The sequence below is a fragment of the Danio rerio genome, chromosome 7 (genome assembly GCF_052040795.2).
Source record: "Danio rerio strain M-AB ecotype USA chromosome 7, GRCz13ab, whole genome shotgun sequence".
NCBI classification, from domain to species: Eukaryota; Metazoa; Chordata; class Actinopteri; order Cypriniformes; family Danionidae; genus Danio; species Danio rerio.
This window is the reverse complement of record NC_141027.1, coordinates 21,731,870-21,752,864: the sequence shown is the minus strand read 5'-3', so window position 1 is coordinate 21,752,864 and position 20,995 is coordinate 21,731,870. Positions and strand designations below refer to the sequence as shown.

Genomic DNA, 20,995 nt, shown 5'->3' with positions numbered 1-20,995 from the left:
AAACATGGGCACAATTGAAAGTCCCAATCTTGCACAATGCCTGCACATGTCCTTAGAATCATGTAGGTTAAGGCTAATTTAGAGTTCAATTTAAGAACAATATAGGTCAACAGGTAATCCCCTTCAGCAACTACATGTGTGCTACATTGTTCTGCAGGAGGAGTGTGTGAAGCCGCTGGTTTGGGGTCAGTGCTTAAAGGGGGCGACTGAGGGAAACTTTGCCTACGTGATACTTTGTACATAGATCTCTCTCAGTATGGCTATACCATTATATTCCCACGAGACCCACAACATATACACACAAACAAATGCCAAACCAAAACAATTCTGCACATCACACAGACACACACACACACATTTTAACACTGCATCACACACCAAAGAGCAACATGAAATATTCAGTGAATTTTTCAACATGTGCTCTATTCCCCCAGCACATGTAGAAGTGCAAAAAAGAAAGAGAGACAGGAAGGAGAAAGCGGGAGGGGGAGATGGAGTCAATGAGTGCAATGGGAGAGCGAGAGAGAGAGAGAGAAACCCAGCTGACTCCTTTCCAAGCAACTCCCCCTAGCAACAGCCCTCGTTCAGTCTGTGCCCTATTGGCCGGCTGACAGCCCGCATCACAATCCCATGCAGGACAATCAGCCAATGAGATGTCATAATAGGCCTGAGCTGCAGGGAGAGCAAAGCTTTTTGGATTCCACGTTCATCATGGCAACAGAAGCCTGGCGCTGACTTAAAGGTAGCCTGGAAAAACAACACACACACACAACAAACCAAAACATAAGGCTGCTCGTGGACACAGGGACCACTGCTCCTTTAAGGCTGTCTGAAATACAGTAGACAAACCAGATCACACAAACAGATCAGCTGATGGCTCCATATACTTAAGCTGCACTTAATATGAGTGCACTGGATAAAAACAAAAAACCAGGAGTGTCTTCACAAATAATACTAAAGCTTTTCTCAAAACTAACACGATTTTTCTGTGCCAAAGTTGTTTTGACTTCAACTGGTCGTGACGTCATTTTTTAGCAGATGTCTGTTTTCAGTTGTCCTCAACTTCACACAGGTGTAGTTCATCACATTAATCAAAAAATCATAGTCCAGACTTCCAAAAAGCCACACAATACTTAGCTATCTATTGATTCATTTTCTACAGAAATAATGAATTACATTTTTATTTTTTATTTTATTGGATTTAGTTAATGAATTTTTTTTTATTTTTGGTGAATTGATTGTCCTATTTTCCCATTGATGGGCTGCGGCTGGAAGGGCATCCGCTGCGTAAAACATAAACTGGATAAGTTGGTGGTTCATTTTGCTGTGGTGATCCCAGATTAATAAAGGGACTAAGCTAAAATGAATGAATGAATGATGAGTGTGCCATCTTCTAAATATATATCTGACATTTTGTGTTTAAAATCATTGCAGAAGTTGGTTTGTACGGTGGCCAAGAGTATGGTGGCTGAGAGAGCTAAGGCCCAACCCCAAATCTACCTCTTAGACCTTCCTCATATCCCCTGTTTTGGGGTAGAAATCCCTTCAAACTTAGTTTTTTCAAGACCAGACTCAAAACCAAGGGGTATGAAAATTTCCCAGAATACACCATCTACAACAGCAACATGGCTGTACACGGAAGTCAGGAGACGCACAAATTAGTACTTTGTGTCATTATTAGGATTTTTTACAACAAACAAGAACATGTTTTAATACATCATAACGGCAATCATGTTTTGCCGTCAAGCTTAAAAAAAAGCTATAATAAAAACCATATAATAATCAAACAAGGATAATAATTGCTCATGTATAGCAGTCCCACAACATTCTGACACTCGATGCCACTCGAATACCCTGTCAGAAAAGTTTAGTGTATGCGTTGTGAGAATTTGCAGCATGTGTGCTGTCAAACAAAAAAAAAATCTATTCTCAGTTTGCTGGTGAATTTTGTAATCGCATGTGTTTTCTTAAATTGCAGCACGTTACGCTCTTAAGTATTCCTGCAGAGAGAAAGTAAAAAAAAAACAAAAATATATTGAAACTGAGGCAATTGTTTGCTTTTAAAAGGAATAAATTACTTCAACTTTTGACAAACTAAATTTCATGACTTTATAAGCCATTTTAAAAGTTGTTTTTGGGGTAAAAATGATTTTTTAAAGATTTTTTGTTCATTCATTCATTTTTTATACTTCTGTGTTCAGTGATTGGAGTGGCCAACGACGCATACCTTGCCTGTTGTGGTGCATTTATATAGTTCTGCCTGCTGTTTGTGTTGCTCTGCAATAACACTTCCTAAATGCTAGCTGGTAGTAGGTTTTTATGTTCCTGTGTGTCGAGTTTCTTAGCGGGAGTTTTGTTTTTTCTGAACTCTACAAGTAGCTAATACAGACATGCAACAACTTTAATCATAAGGTAAACACAAAACAAAAGTTTCCATCTAGTGCTCCCTCACGGGACTCATCAGTCATCAATTGTAAACACTTTCCTCATCAGGCTCACTGCTCTCAGCATCGCCCACGCTTGTTACCGATACCAAGCCGACTAATCACAGAGCTTGCGTTGTTGCACGCGTTGTACGCGTTGTTGCAATGTGTAGTTACATTTTTTGAGAGGTGCATGTCAGCTTCAGCCAAGGCAAGGGTTATGCGACCGCACGACCCGGACTATACATGTTCGCTTGACGCAGAAGTATAAATCAGCCTTTAGTCCCATTATTTATCAGGGTCAACCACAGCAGAACGATCCAATAACTTATGCAGCATGTGATATACACAGCGGATGCCCGTTAAGCTGAAACCCAGGACTGGGAAGCATCCATACACACTCATTCACACACATACACTAAGAACAATTTAGTTTATTAAACGCACCTGTCTTTGGAATGTGGGGGAAACCAGAGCACCCAGAGAAAATCCATGCCAACATGGAAACAACATAGAATTGCCAACTGACCCAGCTAAGACTCAAATCAGTGCTAACCACTGAGCCACTGTGACATTCAAAAAAAAGCTTTGTCTATTTTAAAAACTATTTCAACACACTGTACAGTAATACACATATCAGAATAACGGTGTACAGCTAAATGTTTTCATGTTTTAATCTCTCCACCACATGTGGACGCTCAGTGTGTCAGCAACATGCGGAATTGTTGCATCATTAACAGTTAAATCCTTCTCCAAAACGACAACATCAAACTCCAAAACTAACTCCACCAATCAAAACACCTCGCTGATTTCATCACACCCAATCACAGCATGCGTTAGCGCTCTAAAAAACACAAACAGACAAAACAAACAAACACATTTGACATCTTTAAAAAAGCAGAGAGAGCGAGGAGGATCTGCACCGGAGGAACAAAGACAGCATGACAGTCTCTTTTTGAAGGTTTTAAGAATCGTAAGCCTGTTACAGACAGACTCTTATCAGGAGAAACAGAATAACAGACAGCGCGAGACAGAGAAAAGAACACGCAGTCACACGTAAACATCTTGCGATTGCGTGTGTCCTCTTTGTTCTAATCCTGAAGAGTCGCTCTCAATATTTCTCTAAAGTGAGAACAAAGCTACAGTAGAACAGACACTCGCGGCGCAGTGTGAGAGCTTACGCACACACGCTCAAATCATCCATCTGCCACTAGCCAACTCGCTGTTCACACAATGTGGAGAGGCGTACGTGTGTGAGTGTCTGTGTGTTTTAATGGGGTACAGCCTTCAAAATTACCCACAGGTAATTAAAGTTATGCCATGGCTGTCCTGTGAGCTTTGGGCTGCTGGCGGACTCCCATAACAACTGCCTAATTAAAGCAACCATTAATTACCCTGTCAATTTACAGTTACATCATGCATAGCCACTTATGGAATTCTGTGGTGACTTCAGTCAAATTGATCACAACTACTTATTAGATCATATACACAATCACCAGTCATTTTATTAGGCACACCTTATTAGTATTAGGCTGGACCCCTTTTACCTTCAGAACTGCCTTTAATCCTTTGTGGTATTGATTCAACAAGGTATTGGAAATATTCCTGATTTTGGTCCTTGATAGCATCATGCAGCTGCTGCAGATTTGTCGGCTACACATCCATGATGCGAATCTCCCGTTCCACCACATCCCAAATGTGCTCTATTGGATTGAGACCTGGTGACTGTGGAGGCCGTTTGAGTACAGTTCTCATGTTGAGGCCATTTGTCATATTCAAGAAACCAGTATGTGATGATTCACGCTTTATGACATGGCACTTCTATTGCACTCTCTGCTTTTTTAAAAGTGTGAGAAAATGCAGGCGTTTTCGTAATTTGTTTGCATTGTGAGAAAATGCAGCAGGTTTTTTTTAAAAATGTGTTTGCGTTAGGGCTGAGCGATTAATCAAAAAGTAATCGAGATTCAGAACCTATAATCAATCAAAGTTTTCCAGGTCAATTTTTTCTATTAATTTCCCTACCGTGTATGGAGTCATGTGACCCCACTCTGTTGCTAGTTATACTTCTGCGTCAAGCGCATGCTTATGGTCTCGTGCAGCCCTCGCTGATGCACACTTCTCAAAAAATTTAACCTCATGTTGGGATGATGCATAGTGCAAGCTCTGTGATTGGTCAGCTTGATAGTGATGATAAACGTGGGGAGAAGTTTTTAAACATTTGTTTTGAGTTTACTTTATGATTAAAGTGGTTGCAGAAACAGAACCTAGAAGTATAAAAGCTTGACTGCGCGCAAGGCATGTGCCGTGGGTCATGACGATCACGCCACACAGAATTAAAAACCAGCCTTGATGTTCATTAATAATTATAGATTGTTGATAGTGTGTTTTTTTCTTCAATTATTTAAAATGAACTAATGCACCCTTCAATCAGAAAACTCTCACTTGTAATATATAAGTATATTTACTGTGCAAAACTTGTCAGTGAACTATGAGGGCAAAAAAAATAAAAAAATAAAAAAATAAATAAATATGAATTTATGAATCGTAATCGGGTTAAAGTGTTCAGTTAATCGAGATCACCCAGCCTTAGTTTGCGTTGTGAGAATTTGCAACACGTGTGCTGTCAAACAGATCTTTTCGGGAAACGGAAACGGAAGATCTTTTCTTAATTTGCTGAGTTTTTTTCTAATTGCATGTTTTCTTAAATTGCAGGATGTTAAGCTCTCGGCCACCGTACAATTCAGCTTTAAGTGATATTTAAAGGCATAACTAGGTTAATTAGGTTAAGATAAGGTAGGGTAATTAGGCAAATTATTGTATGACAATGGTTTGTTTTGTAGACAATTGAAAAAATATTGCTTAAGGAGGCTAATAATACTGACCTTAAAATGTTTTTAAAAGAGATTTAAACTGCTTTTATTCTGGCCGAAGTAAAACAAATAAGATTTTCTACAGAAGAAAAAATATTACAGGGAATATTGTGAAAAATAAATTTTCCTGTTAAATATCATTTGGGAAATATTTTGAAAAAAAAAAAAAAATCATAGGAAGGATAATCATCTGTTTAAAAGTCATATATGACTTTTTTCCTGTGATTGTACATTTAATCCTGGATTTTTCATGCTGTCTAATATTGTAATATAGTGGCTTTTACTTTGAAGATTCAATAGGTGCATTAATAAATCATCAAATTACCACAAACACCACCAGGGAGTTAACGCATGTCTTTTCTAACGGATCGATGTGTTTTTGTAATATATATACATTAATGGTATCACGACAACCATACCTGAGAGCAATGGATATTTTAGAATTTATATATATATATATATATATATTTTAAAATATCCATTGCTCTCAGGTATGGTTGTCGTGATACCATTAATTCATCTTATGATACTATACCAGCTGAAGTATCACGATACCAAGTAGTATTGCAACACTGTAATTTATAACTCAAATTATAAAGAAAATTGTTAGAAATACTATATTTTACATGCTATAATAGGTCTTGCATTTAATTCATAATCCCCCTATTGTATAAAAAAGTATTATTTGCATGTCACTTCACCTAAAATTAGTTCTTTTTGTTTATTTTGTAGATAACTGACCTACAAAAAAATACATTAAAATAAAGATACAAATTATACCAATAGCATTTAGCAAATAGCATTTTTCCAACAAAATTGGGCTATATGAAGTGGTCAAAAATTGTTTCAATGCTTCTATTCTGGGTTTTTCATCTATTTTTTTTTTTTTTGTCTTTTCAGGTAACAATCCAAAGTAATTCAAAATTTCACTTTGTGAGTCGTTCTTTTTAAGGCCGTATTCACACTAGGTACAGTTGCCTCGAACCGGGCCAAAGCACGCTTGTCCCCCCTACCGTCTCCCCCGACGGCCCGCGCTAACACCATATCAGGCCTCGGCACGCTTACGTCATCGCTGCTGCTCTGTTCTGTGAGAAGCGCTCTCTATGGCAAGCCTTTTTAGCATTTAAATCTTTGTTCTGACTCCATAAATATATTTAGAGATATCTCTAATTATATTTTGACTAGTCATAATTATAATTCCACTACTCAGAATGACAATTAGAGATATCTGCAATTACAATTGTACGAAATCAAATTGGAGATATCTGCAAATATATTATGACTAGTCATATTCCTCCATTGACTTCCATTAAAAAATATTTGCAGATATCTCTAAATAAGTTTTGATTAGTCACAATTGTAATTAGAGATATCTCCAAATGAATTTTGACTAGTAACAATTGTAATTAGAGATATCTCTTGAGTTTTTACTAGTCATAATACATTTGGAGATGTCTTTAATTCGTCATATTTAGAGATATTTACAAATATATTTGAAGATATCTCTAATTAATTTACTAATAGTCGAATTACAGTTGTAGATATCTTGAATTGGATTTTTGACTAGTCAAAATTCATTTGGAGATATCTCTAATTACAATTGTGACTAGTCAAAACTTATTTAGAGATATCTGCAAATATTTTTCAATGGAAGTCAATGGAGGAATATGACTAGTCATAATATATTTGCAGATATCTCCAATCTGACTAGTCGAATTATAATTATGACTAGTCAAAATATAATTAGAGATATATCTAAATATATTTATGGATAATCAGAACAAGGTTTAAATGCTAAAACGGCTTGCCATACGCTCTCACCCAGTAGCACAGTTTAGATTTCTCTAGTTATATCCTTTCAGTCGTTTGTCATGCAGTGACATGCAGTCAAATATTTCGCCAAACAGTCCTTAGGGATGCGGGGACACGCAGTCAGATATTTCACCGGACAGATCCGCCACTTTTGGCGCTCATAAACAATCATAAAGCTCTCGTGCTGTAGGAATGCTGAAGGCGCGCAGCTGACGTGCAGTGAGGGGTTTGCGTCTTTAATAAACTACGGCAGATCACTCAGTGATTTGCGATCACTGAACAGTAAGAATGATTAATAAACCCATATGAAACAACCCCTTAAAAGTCACGTTTCGCTTTCAGTTTCGGGCTTTGGCGCGTTTTGCACTCACACACAACAAGCGTACTGCGCCAAAGCCCACGTGATCTGCGCTCAGGCACACCTCTTCCAACCGGGCCAGGGCCGGCCAAGTGAACCGTGCTTGAGCCCGATTCAGCGCACTCACACTTCTCAAACGATCCGGGAAACGGGCCTGGGCACGGTACGGATGGCATAGTGTGAGTAGGCCCTAAGAGATCGTCTTGGTTGTTGTAGCTACTAAATCATATTGAGAGGAACAGAAATGAACCGACTGAGGTGTGCATTTGAAACATCAGAAAACTTGCAACCTTAAAGGGCTCCACAAATTATTCAAATAAAATGGTCGATTGTTGCAAAAACGTGAAATAATTTTGGTGAATTTCCCACATTCAACACAATCTACTCTAGATAAACTGTTAATGACGATACTACCATTTACAAACTACAGTGCCACCGCCAATATTTTAGAGCCATAGTATCATGATACTACCATAGTACCAGTAATCCGTGCAAGGTAATAGATGGATGTAATTCAAAATCATCTCTTGACCAGATCCTTTTAAATGTGTTTTAGTTCATGTCTTGCTAGAACACAGTGTTAACATGAATCAGAAATGACTGAATCTCCAATTGCTATTGGATCAAGTCAACTGGTATATCGTGATATTCTTGTGCAGTGCTTTTGCTGCTCCTCTCTAATTTTGTTCTAGGACATTATGTATAGGCAGACTGACACAGAACAGAACATCAGCGTGTGCTTCACACCATCATCCAATGACTCGCCCAGAATGAGTCAAGTCACCACGAACTACCAAAATGTCAAAGTCGAGTCTCAACTATTCTAATATTGGCCATGTCGAGTCACAGGTCTTCCAAATTGGGATCCGTGTCTGACTTGAGTCCAAGTCACGAGCCCTCAGTTCACATCTCGACCTCCCACCATCAGCCGAACAGACGTCCTGCGCGCACACGCTCACACATGCCATTAGATGGCTTATCAGTGACGTAGACCAGACACAAGCTCCCCGCTGTTTTCTTCAGCTCACAGACTGAAGAGAGGTTAATGAGTTCTTAGAGAGAAAAAGACTGAGACTCGAGTGCAGGCAAACAAACAAACTCAACTGCATTTCCTGACAGCCTCAATACAAATCACACAACCAACACAAAGAATAAGAAAGACTCATTCCAATTCGTCAGTGAGCTGTACTATGCAACTATGCAATTTTCCTAGCCATTGAATGAACACAAGGAGCACTGTACTGTGTAATGGCAGTACAGTATGTTGACCTGATATTGTGAGTGGGGGACAATGGGTTACTGTCTTTCACATCAAATGACAATATTCATCCTTCAGAAAAAATATGAATGAAACAACAGCAAGCCTCAGATAGAAAACTTTCAATTGTATTGTACATTTATTCTAATATAAAGGGTGACAAACAGAAGGGAGCTAGTTTAAGTCCCAGCTTGGCCAGTTGGCATTTGTGTTGAGTTTGCATGTTCTCCCTGTGTTCGCGTGGGTTTCCACCAGGTGCTTTGGTTTCCCTCACAGTCCAAAGACCTGCACTATAGGGGGATTGGGTAAGCAAAATTGGCGTAGTGTATGAGAGCTTGAGGAACGTGATAGTGGATGGGTGTTTCCCAGTACTTTGTTGCAGCTAAAAGGGCATCCCCTGCATAAAACATATACTGGAATAGTTGGGGGTTCATTCCGCTGTTATGAACACTGATAAATAAAGGACTAAGCCAATGGAAAGTAATTGAATGAATCTAGGCCTAAATTCTATATTACTCTGTGGACTCTAACTGTGCGTTCACACCGAAAGCGGTGAGAGCGTCCAAGGTCGCTACATTTATCTCGTATTTAAAGGGGCCCTTGCAGCATATCAGTTACATTCCTGCATTAAACATGCTTTCTAGTGTAAAAATGTAGCACACTTTTTTTTATCAAATTCATTTAACAATGGAAGATTGCAAGTTGCATGTGGTGTGGCTTTGCTCCCCTTAATTATCCAGTGTGTCCAAATGTCTAAAAATATCCTGAAAAAGCAATACTGTTTTGTATTGTCGCAAGAGAATATATATATATATATATATATATATATATATATATATATATATATTAATGCACATCAGTAACTCACCAGTAACTTATTTACTGCATGTTCCTGTAAGAAAACATTGGAAATAATTGGAAATAAGGCGAACGCAATAAATCAAACCCTTGGGAACTGTGGTCGGAACCAAATTTCACAGTGACTGTGTTCTCTGAACTACTCTCTTCATTCTGATTGCTTGCCGTCGAACCACGTCATAGCTCATTCCCATAAAGTTGACTTGATTTCAACTCTCCCCGAGTTGGATATACCATATATATACCTAATGTTTAATTAGGATCTAAATCACAACCAGGTTTTTACATTAACACCCGCCAACCCGCCAAATGCGGGAAGATTTCAGCTTTGGCGGGTCAGACAGCCGCTCCCACTAGCCACTTTGGCAGGTTGGAAATAATTTTTACATTGCATGTTACTTTTTTAAAGCAGGGTTCGACAATAAGGATGGCCCAATATGCGTGCAAATGTGATCTTAGAATTGAAAAGCAGCACGACCGTCAAAAAGAACTGTGTTCGCGCGAGAAAAAGCAGGTGAATACCTTATGAGAGGACGATTACTCACGCGCTCTGATGATGTGATGCGCGTGACTGTTAAAAAGCGCGCACTCCTGTTTACTTGCGCAAAATAACCGTGTGTAGAGAAAGAGCAACTGGTCCGATCGGTTCTCTTTGAAATAGACTGGACAAAAAGCGATGCTTGTGTACCCATAGTCCTGCTGCTTTTAAGAGCTCAAGAGCTCCAAAAAAAAACTATATATATATATTTCCTTTTGTAAGCAGAAGCAGCAGTCACTGCTTTTGTTTTTAAATATTATCAGGCACGTGATCATCCTTTCATTATCACTCATATGTTTTTACCTGTTTTCTTTTGCTTACAGTTATTTTTGTCCTTTAGCCAGGACAGATTACTGTGCATATTTCAGATACATGACAATAGATCTTTTAAACGTCAATTTAAAAAAAAAAAAAAAAAGGTTTTGTTGAATAAAAAGTGAATATTTCAATACGGCTATATATTTGATTGTTTTGACACATTTAAAATGTGTGGCTAAGAAATAGTTATTTCTGTTTGGTGTGGTCAAAGATAAATTTGATAAATTCTTATTGATCCTTATTTTTGAGCCCTAAAAAGTAATGTGAAATAAAAACCAATTGCAATGCGACACAACCCATTTGCTCACGCGCAGTGAGCAAGCTCACACACAACACACACAAACAGTGAAATAAATGAGGAGGCATGTGGACAAAACAACATCTACATCAAGTCAGTTTAGCATGTCAAAGTCACATTTACTAATACAAAATATTTTTTCCAAGCAACAAAATTGTGGCTAGTGAAAATGGCAAGTGGCTAGTAATGTTGGAAATCTACTAGCCACAGTGGCTGGTGATCAAAAAAGTTGTCAAGCTCTGATCACAACCATTTTTAGGCCAATCACAGAGTGAGGTAGCAGTCCGGTTTCCTTTGCGTACCGAATTGATTGACAGGCACGCGTTATCATTAGGGTTGGGAATCATTTGGGGTTATTTCAATCAATACCAGTGCTAAATCGATACTTTTAAAATTATATCACTGCCAAAACAGTGCCTGAACCAATACTTTTGGTTATATAAAATATATACATTTAAATCATTTTAATTGAATATAATAAAACTTTCAAGTATACATCAATTCATATTTTATATATTTGTATTGCATTATCTAATTAACATTACATTAGCTTAATACTGACCTGTGGAAAGGCTGTCGTCAAAATCTGGGAACACCTTTCTTTCTAGGGTTGGGACTTGTGACTATGTTTACATGGACATCAGTAATCTAATGATTTGCCGTAATGGGAATAAGACAATAATATGATTGAGGTGTTTACATGAGTTGCTTTTTGAATGTTCCTTTCATGATGCCATGTTATGACACATAGTTCGATTAACATCATTGAGTCACCACGCTATCCAATATTTCCTCCAGAGTTTCATGTCATTTCAGGTTTTATTTTTAATATTTCAACTTTAACTGCATTTCAGCAATTTCATTTTCATTCATAAACATTCCGTTGCCCTCCTGACAGACTGAGGAATTGAATAGGAATATGAAGTAAGGACTGGTCGAAGAGTGTTGTTTTAATAGTATGTGATACCGCATGTCAAATGGAAAGAAAAAAACCTACGCATTTTATGAGGTGTCTGTTGTCCTTTAAGGGAATCAAAAATCCCTGTTTACATGGTAGACTAGACTCATAATCAGAGTATTGTCTTATCATGTTAATGTTGGAGTATTGGTGTCCATGTAAACGTAGACACTGAAAGAGCTAGGTGATGTTGCAAGCTGTCAGAGATAGTGCATTCCTCTGCCTTTAAGTAAATTCCATGCCCTCAAATGTTTTTTTTTCCATGCCCTCAAATGACATGTTTCCCATCTTACATGCAACTTTTGTAAAGCATCTGATGCACGTGGGTGTCAGAATCCTTGTTGTAAAATAGTCCTACTTTAGAAAGCTTAGTTTAAGCAAATGTGCTCATGCATGTTGATGATGGAACGCAGTTGCTCACTGCATGCATCGTACTGCGTGCTTTCCCTTCTATATCTAAGCAACAAAAACAAATGCCTAACATTGACAATGATGTCTGTATCCCTCAAAGGTGTTTCGAATTAAATGTTTAAAGATGGTGTGTCACAACGTGTACCTATTTGTGCCTTTGAGGCACCTCTTGATGCCTTTTACATCCTTGTCGCAGCACCAATGGCACCGAAATTCATATGCCTATTCGGTCCAGTGCATTTGGTTACATACAGTTGAAGTCAGAATTATTAGCCCCCTTTGAATTGTTTTTTTTCCTTTTTAAATCTTTTCCAAATGATGTTTAAAAATGTTCACAGTATGTCTGATAGTTTTTCTTCTGGGGAAAGTCTTATTTGTTTCATTTTGGCTAGGATTCAAGCGGTTTTTAATTTTTAAAAAAAATTTTAAGGTCTATTTTATTAATCCAATTAAGCCATTTATTTTCGATAGTCTACAGAACACGTTATACAATAACTTGCTTAATTACCATATCCTTCCTAGTTAACCTAATTAACCTAGTTAAGCCTTAAATGTCACTTTAAGCTGTATAGAAGTGTCTTGTAAAATATTTAGTCAAATAATTATTACTGTCATCATGGCAAAGATAAAATAAATCATTATTAGAAATGAGATATTAAAACTATTATGTTTAGATGTGTGTTGAATTTTTTTTTTCTCTCTGTTAAACAAAAATTGGGGAAAAAATAAATAGGGGTGTGAATAATTCTGACTTCAACTGTAGGTACCTGTCACACAACCAGCGATCGCAGGTTTTCACACAAACTCTCTAAACTACATTTCCGCTTTTCCCAGGACTACACATTCATACATGCACTGCTCCCAAACACACACGTCTGTTCATTCATCTATCCTGATTGCATCACCAGCTGAACCTTGTTCACAGACTGATTTCATCCCATTCATAAGCCACTCTCTCACGCTACCAGTTTGCCGAGTCTTGTTTTCCTAGTGTAACACTACAACGCGTTTCCCTGTCTTGTTTCTCCGTGTCTCGATCCTAGCCTTGTAACTTTGTTATCCTGTTTAGCCGCCTGCCTTTCGACCTATTGCCTGTATTGACGATGATTCTGGACTGCCTTCATATACCCGTTTGTACCTGATTTGACCATTGCTTGCCTGACATTGAATAAACCTGCATATTGGATCTTAGCTCCTGTTGTCTCCTGTCACTCCACCCCTGTCGCGGTAACAGTACCAGTGCCATAATGGCACCGGGTTTCGGTAGCCAACCCTAATTCCCATGTCTCATTATTGACATGTATTATCATTTCCACAAGACAGGATTTGCAAAGAAACTGAGATTAAAAGATCTGTCTGTCTGTGATCAGCTGCACCTCAAGAAGGAGCTTTACGCGTTTAAAATTTTTTAAAAACAGTGAATGTTTGTAATAAGAAGTTTGCTACATAATTCAAATCCACTCAAATTACCACAGCTGCATAGTGTCAGTACAACCATAAATGAAAATGCTTCAATCATACAACAGCGGTCCCATTTGTGGACATAAATTCATGTTTATTTGTACAGTGGCATAATGGATCTCCAAACAGCAGAAAATACTGTAACCTGTACCTGCTCACATTTGATGCGAGTTAAAAAAACATTACAAAGTTAAACGTGTGTGTGTGTGTCTGTGTGTGTGTCTGTCTGTGTAAAACAGCATTTGTGTGTAACTCATTTATCATTGCAGAAACTCTACAACGACTACATCAGATAACCATTGGGAGACATTTAAAGGCACAGGCAAAAAACAGTTACAATTTCCTCTGAGCACAAAATTGACACGTTCAGCAGCTTTAAATAAGTGAACAAAAATCTTTCATATTCTAATAGCCGCATCCCTGTTTTAAAGAAAAAATATAAATCTGGTGTGTGTGTGTGTGTGTGTGTGTGTGTGTATGTGTATATATATATATATATATATATATATATATATATATATATATATATATATATATATATATATATATGGCAATTTTTTTGTAAGTAATTTGTCATGCCAGACATACACTGGTTAAAGTAGAGGGGGGAAGAAAAGACAGAGACTGAAAGAGAGAGACAGAGGGAGAGCAGTGGACAGGCCATGATTGATTTCACTGGGTGCAGCAGCATCTGGGTAATGTCGGTTTGCGTCGAGGTTAAGCAGGGGACACGTGCAAGTGTATGTGTGTGTTTGCGCAGCGTTCACTGTCAGCCTTTGGTTCTTGTGCAGTCAAATTCTGGCAGTGCTCTTGATAAAGTGCACGGCAGCATCAGGCTAAATTACAGTGGCGTGTTTTAACATGTGATCACAAAGCAGTCAGTCTTTCTTGCATCTTCTGAGAGCACTCTCTCTCTCTCTCTCTCTCTCTCTCTCTCTCTCTCTCTCTCCCTGTCTGTCTTTCTCCCTGTTCGGGCCTCTTGAACACAAAGGCCTGGTACACAAAGAGCTGAGAGCAGTGGCTGCATGTGGGGTGGGGGTGGGCTTTGATTAGCTGCCTTCATTCAAAAGAGGTGGAGGGCGACAAGAAGGTTTTGATATTTACATCCCAGTTTATCACCTTCCCTCAGTGAACATAAGGAAGAGAGAAAGAGCTCACATGCTTGATGATGATGGGGTGCAGTTAATGAAAGTATAGCTCACCCAGAAATTAAAAGCATTTCCTTTCTATTAAGTGAACGGATACACACTGCTGAGTGTTAAAAAGACAACAAAAACTGTAAACAGGAAATTGGCATGAACTGTGTCATAATCAATAGGTAATCTACTAGTGATGTGCTAATTAAAGAACACTGATGCATCGGGTCATTTCCATAAAGACCAGAGCTAATTTCTAAGAGGAGCACCAGTGAAAAATGAAAGTAGCATGCTAATCAATACGTTCACGATATATTGTCGTCTTCTGGCATTTCAAATAAATAAACACATATGGAGACTTTATTTTATTTTATTTTATTCTACCACACACTGCGTTTCTGAGTTCCTCCTCCAACAGCAACTATCACAGCAACTGTGCAAAAAAACGTAAACTTTAACTGAAAACTGCAAACCTTACTAAATCCTAAATCCTCTCCATATGCACCAGACACTCTCAAAAAAACAATCCATGTCTCTGGGAAAAATGTGCAATACTGAGTGTACTTCACAGGTGAGTTGGCTTGAACACATAATCGCCTGTAGGTGACACTCTCTCCTCTCCATAAGCAACAGACGATTCCTTTTATCTTCATCGGATAAATACGTCTTCTAAATAAATAAATGTAAATCATGTTGCCATAATGGTTTAAATATTCTCTTCACATAAATATTGTTTATGTATGGGAAACTATTACAAATGTATATGCAATAAGGTCAAAATTATAGGTGGGCATAGATATTTTTTAAATCTAGATTAATCTCAGAATTAATCTCGGAATTATGTGTGCTGCCCAAATAGCGAACGGGTTTCTCAAGCCAGGTGCCTCATTGGATTAGGGGCTCATCTCCTGTTTCCAAAAAGCATCACAAACTGCTTGAGAAACTGTTCTACTATGAGATTTGGTGATGAAAATAAAGGATGTTAAATAAGATGTACTTGTGTTAACTAACAGTTTATTCAGTTAGACGTGAACCTCAAACTGTCAGCCTACATAAGCTCAAAACAAGGATTTTTGATCACCTTAATCCGACTAAAGTCACAACTGAACTAAACAGAAATGGAATTAAGATGTGGAGTATGCAGATATTAGTGACATTGTTGAAGTAAACATCGCGTAAACATTAAACTATTACCGTCATGTAGGACTTTGCCATATTTTCCGACAAGATATACACATGGGGCTGTCAGTCAAGGACCGCGCACGCACACACACACACACACACACACACACACACACACACACACACACCCCGAAAAGCGGAAGCTTTTTTTTTTTCTTTGAATGTAGGGTGCATTATTAAATATAAATGATAAGCTTAAAAAATGATCATTTAAAAAAATATAAGGAGTTTGTGTAGGGACCTTGGCTAATTTAGGGGTTTTTTTTAGGGCAGGGTAGGTAATTTAGGGCAGTGGGTAGCATGATCACCTCACTGAGAATCCTCTCTATATTCACCATGTTTCTGGTATAGAATTGTTCAATACTGAGTGTGCTTCACAGGTGAGTGGGCTTGACAAACCACCTGTAGGAGACAAACTCTTTCCCAAAAAAAGGATTAACCCATACCAGACAAACTGTTGTTTCAAAAATCTTTCAGAAACTCAAAGTTTTAAAGCATGTTCAATGCATCTGATACACAGAAATCCAACAGGCTACAATATGCAATCAATGCTTTTAGACTCTAAAGAGATGCTTTTGTTTGTTTGTGTTTTTTTTGCAATGTGAATGACATACTCCATATTAAAGCCAGTTGGATATTACAGTTGACAATAAATGTAAATCTTTAACTTGTTGGCAATTGCTTTGCATTTTTCTCCCTGGTCAAGTTGTAAAAGACACTGTTAGTGTTATTTAACCCTCAGGTTAAAGATCCTCCTCTGTCTGTCGCTTCATCCCCGCAGGGCCTTCTGCACCTGTGCTTCTCTCTCCTCTCATCCTCCTTCTGCTTTTCAAGGTGAGCTGGGCCTCAGGCATGCATCACGTCCTCTGGACTGAAACACTCACACACAGACTCAGAAACCCCTCAGGACACATAGAACATACACACACAGGGTGCATTCATGTGTAACCTGTCAGCCTAAACACACACACACACACACACACACACACACATAAAGGTGAAACTTATATAAAGCACAAAGTCTCTCTGCCAGTCATCTCTTCAGCTCACTCGTTCTTCTCACTTGCTCGCTCTCATCATCAAGTCTCACACACTCTTCCTCTTCAATATCACGGCAGTCACTCATCACACACACAAACTCCTCCAGCAGGTGGGCTGAGTGTGTGACGTCGGCACCGTTCGCTCCTCTCAGAGTGACATCATGTTCTTTTGTCCACACTGTGAGGAGGTGTGTACAGGATATCCACCCACGCTACTTCCTCCAGTTGACTCAGCTAATATTACTCTGCTTTATTTTCTCTTCCATGCTTTGCTTTGCTTTCTTATTCAGTCAAGAACATAGTGTTCAGTTGATCATTAATGGGAATGACTGCTATGGCTTGCTTTAAATCAATCAATCAATCAATCAATCAATCAATGCAAAAGCATCTGCAACAGCTCGGACACACAATTATTGGTATTATTTAACAAATATAATCCAACGCACAGTTTTTGGCCTGAGAATTTAAGGCTACGTCCACAAAACAATGGTGTTTTTTCTCTTTTACAGATTCTAAAGGTTTTGTGTCCATATACGTATCGTTTTAAGAAATGTGTGCATTCATATGGAAATGGAAAAACTGAGATACCATACCAACAAAACCATAACATGTATACCACACTAGCTGTAAACAAAAACAGACAGAGCCACAGAATACACTAAAATCTAAAAAGAATGTAGTCATATACATTAGATGTCGCCTACGCTATTGTTGTCAATTAGAAGGAATGCATCAATAGAGCTACCATTTTGGTACAGGGCAGCGCTCCTTTGAAATCAATGTGGGACCCAGATCCAGTGGTGGACTGGCCATCTGGAGTCACTGATATATATATATATATATATATATATATATATACACACACACACACACACACATGCATGGTTGTTGGTGCCAGATGGTCTGGTCTGAGTATTTCAGTAACTGCTGATCTACTGGGATTTTCACGCACAACCATCTCTAGGGTTTATAGAGGATGATCTGAAAAAAAGAGTAAATATCCAGTTAGCGGCAGTTCTGTAGACGCAAATGCGCAAAAATGGATTCCAGAGGTCAGAGGAGAATAGCCAGACTGGTTACAGGTTAATAGAAAGGCAACAGTAATTCAAATAATCACTTGTTACAACCGAGGTATGCAGAACATATAACACGTCCAACCTTGAGGTGGATGGGCTACAGCAGCAGAGGACCACACCGGGTGCCATTTCTGTCAGCTAAGAACAGGAAAAACGGAGACTATAAATCTTACAGGCTCATCAAAATTGAACAGTAGAAGATTGAAATTGAGTCAATTATGGAGTCAATCTAGGGCCATATATACTTGCAAACTAAAAGGAAGTTAAGTTTTACAAACAAAAAAATAAAGTATTGAGCAAAAAAATAAATAAATGCAAATCTCCAAAAATCGCAAAATGAAAATTAAACTTTGAGAAATCAAAATGAATTTGGCAAACAAAAAAACAACTGCAAATAAAAATCAAGGATTTCAAATAAATAAATAAATAAAAAATAACAAACCTTAAATATTTGCATATTTAAAAAAAAAAACTATAGTCAAGGGAATTTGGCGTTTAATGACAGGCACGGACCTACTGGTAAGACCACCTCGGTGATACTTTTTCTCCAGGTGATGACTTCGCTTAATTGGAGGCAGGTCCGGGTATTCCCTTGACTCCGCCCCTTTGTCAAATCAAGACACAAAATGAAACGCGAAGAAACGTGAAGGGCAAAGTGAAAACAGCATCGTAAACTCGCAAAAAAACAAAAACAAGAAAAAATCTAAATAAGCATGGCAATTGACTGGACGGGTTTGTATAGGCAATGCTATAAAAATGTTTAGCAAATATTTTATTTAATTTTTTGCACTGCTTGGTTTTTATTTGCAGTTTGTTTTTTGTTTGCAAATTTCATTTTTATTCTCAAAACTTAATTATTTTCTTTGCAGTTCTTTATTTTTGTAAGCCAAATAATTTTTTATTTTATTTAAATAATTGTATTATTTAAATAATTTTTTGCTCAATACTTTATTTTTTGTTTGCAAAGCTTTCTTTTATTTTGCAAGTAAATATGGCCTTAGATTGACTACATAGTTGATTGCACAGTTATTGCCGACAAAGTGTGTGTGTTTGTGTGAATGGAGATATATTATCCTCCCTTCCAGTTAAATTTAATCTAATTCATGTCCAGAAACACTTCTAATTCTAACAAAGTGAGCGATTCATTTGTGAATTAATTTTTGTTATGAACGACTCATGTGAACCATCTGCGTCTCTCCTCTCTGATCTAAATGGTATATAACATTTGTAATATTCAACAATTTAAGGCTGATTTATACTTCTGCGTCAAACACCGGCGTATGCTACGGCGCTGACGCATAGCCCTTCGCCGTGGCCGTCACCGTCACTGACGTGCACCTCTCAAAAAATTTAACTACACGTCGCAACAACGCATAGCGCAAGCTCTGTGATTGGTCGGCTTGGTAGCACTGAGCGATTGTTTACAAGTGTGGAGTTCCGTGAAGGAGCTCCGGATGGAAAGTTTTGTTTTGTGTTTACCTCATAGTTAAAGTTGTTGCACGTCCGCCGGTTTCTGCCTCAAAATGAGCGAGTTTGAGTCACTTGTACAACCAGGAAGTGTTCAGGAAACGCAAAACAGAAGCGAAGAAACTCGACACAGAGGAACATTTACACCTCACTGCCAACTAGCGTTTCGGAAGTGTTAATGCAGACCAACAGAGGCAGCGCGCAGAAGTATAAATGCACAGCTGCGCGCGTTGTCTGCGCCGTGAGTTACACCGGTCACTTGACGCAGAAGTATAAATCAGGCTTTAGGGTGGAAGGTATGCACATTGTGGCACATGTTATCGGGCGCCCTTATAAGTTACTTAAAAAAAAAAAGCTAATGTTCACTTAGATGACACTAATACAAGTTTCTGGCATCAGCATCTTGTTGTCCTATTTCATTTACATTTTTTGCCGATTTTATTCAACCAAACTAGCATATGCCTTGAATGTAGTGCAAATTGCTACTAGGGTTGGGCCGATAGACGATGCCATCATCCATTGCCAATGGCCGATAGACAACATGATGCTGAGCCTCCGCCCTGCCCCCGTCTCAAACCTGCTTGCAAAAAATACACACTTAGGCCCCGTTAACACGAAACGAACATGATCCACAGTCACACAGTGTTTTTTTAGAGAGCAGTGCACGTCAGACAGTTTATCAAGGAAGTACCGCTGGATCGCATCTCACTATAGTTGTTAAACGTGATCTTTAATTCATCTCGTCTCTATCGATCGACTCTTTTGTCTTTTGAATCTATCAGGTAACGTGCCACAGCCTCAGTACACTGTTTCAATCTTTCACTTTCAAGCTTGTACTTAATTTTAGCGAAAACCTCAGATACTGTTGGTTGGTTGCTGTTGATTGTGCCCCTTTTTTACAGACCAGTTTGTTGACGTTATTATAGCGACACAGATCACTCTGCCTACAGAGTCCCACAGAAAGAGTGATTGACAGGTGGTAATTTGTGTGCAACTTATCTTTATTTATTTGTGATTTGGTTATGGGTAAAACAAAGACCATGAGGGTCAGGTAGTTTTAACGGTAGGATACAAATAATGAATTCATTATGAATGAATGAATTAATTATTCATAAATAATTACATACCTATGCACGACGATGGCATCATCCATCGCAATGTTTCAAATTAGATATTGTACGATGCCAAATTGGTGGATGTCGCCCAACCCTAGTTGCTACAACTACTTTGCCTCATAGACAGTGCAGGAAGCGACAGTATTATCATTAATAACACTTGTTTAGCACAAAAGTTTGTAACATACAAACAAATTGTAAAAAAAAAAAAATCTTATCTATGAAATGTAATGCCTTTATGCTTTGTTTTCTTTGCTTGCTCGTTACTAAACCTGAACGCAGTGCAAACGTCAGGCATCATTAGATTGGCTCGAGTCGAGTGACAATTGTCCTTGGAGCCCTGTACAAATATGGCGGCGGTATTGATGCATACTCAGGGCCCGTATGCAATTTCTAATGTATGCATCTATAGAATG

General features: G+C 38.3%; 1 protein-coding gene and 2 long non-coding RNA genes across 6 annotated transcripts in view; 2 read left to right on the top strand and 1 right to left on the bottom strand.

Moving 5' to 3' along the window:
- Nucleotides 1-20,995, bottom strand: part of kdm6ba (lysine (K)-specific demethylase 6B, a) — a 148,476-nt gene that overhangs the window by 115,399 nt on the left and 12,082 nt on the right. The gene's annotated exons all lie outside the window — the stretch shown is intronic.
- Nucleotides 1,229-4,332, top strand: LOC147843100 (uncharacterized). Its single transcript, XR_015495552.1, has 2 exons — nt 1,229-4,165; nt 4,287-4,332. It is a non-coding gene; the product is annotated as an uncharacterized LOC147843100 (long non-coding RNA).
- Nucleotides 6,184-9,814, top strand: LOC147843099 (uncharacterized). Its single transcript, XR_015495553.1, has 3 exons — nt 6,184-6,375; nt 6,452-6,578; nt 7,026-9,814. It is a non-coding gene; the product is annotated as an uncharacterized LOC147843099 (long non-coding RNA).